Genomic DNA, 3,748 nt, shown 5'->3' with positions numbered 1-3,748 from the left:
AAAGAAAGAAAGAAAGAAAGAAAGAAAGAAAGAAAGAAAGAAAGAAAGAAAGAAAGAAAGAAAGAAAAAGAAAAAGGGAGAGAGAAAGAAAGAAAGAAATTAGAAGAAGGAAGGAAGGAGGGAAGGAGGGAGGGAGGGAGGGAAGGAGAGACAGAAGAAAAAGAGAGAGAAAGAAAGAGAAAGAAAAAAAGAAAAAATACAGAACTTACTGTGGAAATGCACATATTGATTCCATACTGGCAGGAATAGCTCAGATAAAAGTCTAAAGCAACTATAGCACAGTATTACAGAGAGGCAGTGGAGTGTAGCAAAGCCTGTGGAACTTAGAAAGGTTTTTTAAGCTATACGATTCTCAGTTTCTTCACTGCAAAATGGGAACATCATAACTACCTACATTCCGCAAGATCTGGGTCATTTCCTTTTCTTTCATATAAATGAATTTCTGCTGTTTGGCTGGGCATGTAGCTGCCCATACTAAAACCTGTATTTCTCAGAGAGATTTGGCTATGCAAACAGGCTGCAAGCGGAAGTGATGTTTGCAATGGGAGAGACTGTGGGTGAGGGGAGTGCCATCTTGGACCGTGTGGCTGAGAGCAACACCTCACAAAGGCTGAGCAATGGGACACACAGTGTGTGGGTCCCTGGAAGAGGGCTATCATACTAGTCCTGGGCACCCCACTTCTGGACTCTTAGATGGTAAAGAGAGAAATGTATACCTTATTTAAGTCAGTATTTTGACTCTCCACTACGTGAAGCTGGACCTTTCATCTAAACTACACAGCCTTTCAAGGTTGCTCTGAGAAGTGTTTAAGAAGAAAAAGTTAAAGCACATATACAGAATAGACTTTGTGTAGCCTATCTTTCTCACTTCATTCCTCCTTTTCGTATTTACCACGGAGTAAAGCATAGAGCTAGACAAAGAAGGCGTTCAATAGTTATGATGAGCTGAATTTAGTAGGCTGAGATAGGATAGATTCCAGTCTTCACACACTTTCTTGGCAAAATGTGTACTATGGTTTATATTTCTCTACATGAGGGAGGCTGACATTTATTCACACGCTTCTGTTAGAAGATCCCCACTGTTAAACAGCCTGAATTCTTTTAAGGGTTTGAAGTTGGCTTCTGTTGCCTTCTTAGAGCCCAGGAATTATATCCAGGCTACTGTGCCTACTGAGGTTCCATGTGGGTCTCAGCAGGCACCAGAAGGCCGACTCAGTAGTCATTGTGGTCTTCCAGGCAGGACATGCTGTGGTTAACAGCAGTCCCGGCTACCATCCGTCAGAAATCATATGAGTCCTCCCAGGGGTCTGTCCTTCGAAGCATGACTCCAGTGACTACTCTCCTAGAATTTCCCACCTCTCCAAAAGGAAAATGACCCTATTATAGATTCCTGAAGAGCTGCCATATTTGGTGAGAGAGATACCATATTTGCTGAGACCCCTCATTCAGTGGCAAGGATTCTTTATACCATGGGAAGGTTAGATTCTCTGAAAGACTGCAGCATATGAGCACATTACAGATAATAAACCCCATTCAATAGCTCCAACTTCAGGACTGGGGCTGCTACCTGATTTTTTAATCTTTGGAAATCAATCTGTTTCCACATTGTAATAATGCACCATTTAAACTCCCAAAGAATCAGTGGACTTGATCATTCTTAATTATTCATCCCATTGGTTAGTGAGTGTTCAAAATATGAGATTAAGTTATTTGTGTGTGTCAAGTTACATGGGAGAGAAATAAGATAAAGCAATTTTATGTATTAATAAAAATAAAATCTGGCATATGTGTATAACTTCACAATTTAATCTTTAAGAAGTAGGATTACTGTCTTTCCCATCTACCTGGCAGTGAGGTGTTGAAAAGAAAACAGCAAATATCTCATTGACAAAACTCGGTTGTAGAAAATGAACAATGAGAGATTTTATGCTAATACATAGTGTTTTTTTTTTTTTTTTAAAAAAAGAACATAGGCAAACAAAATTGTCCTAACAAATGTAGCTGATCCATTTTGACCACAAAGAAAGAATCATTTTGTTCTTATATTTCTGCCTTTTTATGGTGCCCTCAAAACCACATTTGTGTTTTTAGTTGGAGAGGCTCCTAGCTAACCTCCAAAACCCTTTTTCTGGCTGGGGTCCATCCTTTGAAGGAAAATAGGCAAAGGGAAACCTTAGCTGACAGAATCTGGTTTGGCACATCATTTCAACACTAAGCAGAAATTACGAATTTGGGAATGGGGAAAGGAGTGGGGAGTGTGGGAAGTGAGGCTCTTCAAAATAAGATAACTCAGCTTCAGTGGTTCCTGGTGAGGGAAAGTTGGGAAATCATCTAGTTTCATAAAAATTGCCTCTGCATATTGAGGAATGAATCAGACTTTATGTTATCATGTATTGAGTGATTATTTTGTGTCAGGGCATTACATTAAAATCTCTTGTATACATTTTCTTATTGAATTATCACAATCTTGTGACATGGATCTCATTATCCCCATTTTATTTTATTTATTTATTTATTTATTTTTGAAATGAAGTTTTGCTCTGTCACCCAGGCTGGAATAAAGTGGTGTGATCTTAGCTCACTACAACCTCTGCCTTCTGGTTTCAAGTGATTCTCTTGCCTCAGCCTCGCGAGTCTGGAATTGCAGGTGCATGCCACCATGCCTGGCTAATTTTTGTACTTTCAGTAGAGATGGGATTTTGCCATGTTAGCCAGGCTGGTCTTGGACTCCTGACCTCAGGTGATCCACCTGCGGTGGCCTTACAAAGTGTTGAGATTACAGGCATGAGCCACTGCGCCCGGCCCCCATTTTAGTGATAAGGAAATAAGGTCTGTAGGAATTAAGTCACTACCCCAGGTCACACTGGGTCAAAGCAGTGACACAATCAGGATTCTCAGCTTTGAGGCTCCTGAGTTCAAAGCTGTTGCTCTTGACCACGGAGTCCACAGTGCCTCCTTTCCATAACACTGACTTCCAAAACATTGCTATTCATTAGCATTTTAATTTCTCAAAAACAGTCTTACATGTAGTAAAATCTCAGAAGTTGATGTCGTTTGGATATGTATCCATGCCCACATTGAATGTTGAATTGTAATCCCCGGTGATGGAGGTGGGGCCTGGTGGGAGGTGATTGGATCATAGGAATGGATTTCTCATGAGTAGTTTCGCACCGTCCTCTTGGTGCTGTCCTCGCGATAGGGAGTGGGTTCTTGTGAGATCTGATTCTTCTTCTTCTTCTTCTTCTTCTCTTCTTCTTCTTCTTCTTCCTCTTCCTCTTCTTCTTCTTCTTCCTCTTTCTTCTTCTTTCTTCTTTTCTTCTTCTTCTTCTTTCTTCTTTTCTTCTTCTTCTTCTTCTTTCTTCTGCTTTTTTTTTTTTTTTTTTTTGAGACAGAGTTGCCCAGGCTGGAGTGCGGTGGCGCAATCTCGGCTCACTGCAACCTCCGCCTCTGAGGTTCAAGCGATTCTCCTGCCTCAGCCTACCAAGTAGCTGAGATTTCAGGCGCATGACACCACGCCCAGCTAATTTTTTGTATTTTTAATAGAGATGGGGTTTCACCGTGTTAGCAAGATGGTCCCGATCTCCTGACCTTGTGATCTGCCCACCTCAACCTCCCAAAAAGCTAGGATTACAGGCGTGAACCACCGCGCCCCAAGAGATGTGATCTTTTAAATATGTGTGCCCCCTCCCACTTTCTTTCTCTTGCCCCTACTTCCCCCATGTGACGTGTCTGCTCCCCCTTTGCCTTC

Source organism: Sapajus apella, unplaced genomic scaffold (genome assembly GCF_009761245.1).
Source record: "Sapajus apella isolate SASKATOON/1434 unplaced genomic scaffold, GSC_monkey_1.0 scaffold81, whole genome shotgun sequence".
Taxonomy (NCBI): domain Eukaryota; kingdom Metazoa; phylum Chordata; class Mammalia; order Primates; family Cebidae; genus Sapajus; species Sapajus apella.
This window is presented reverse-complemented; position numbering follows the sequence as displayed.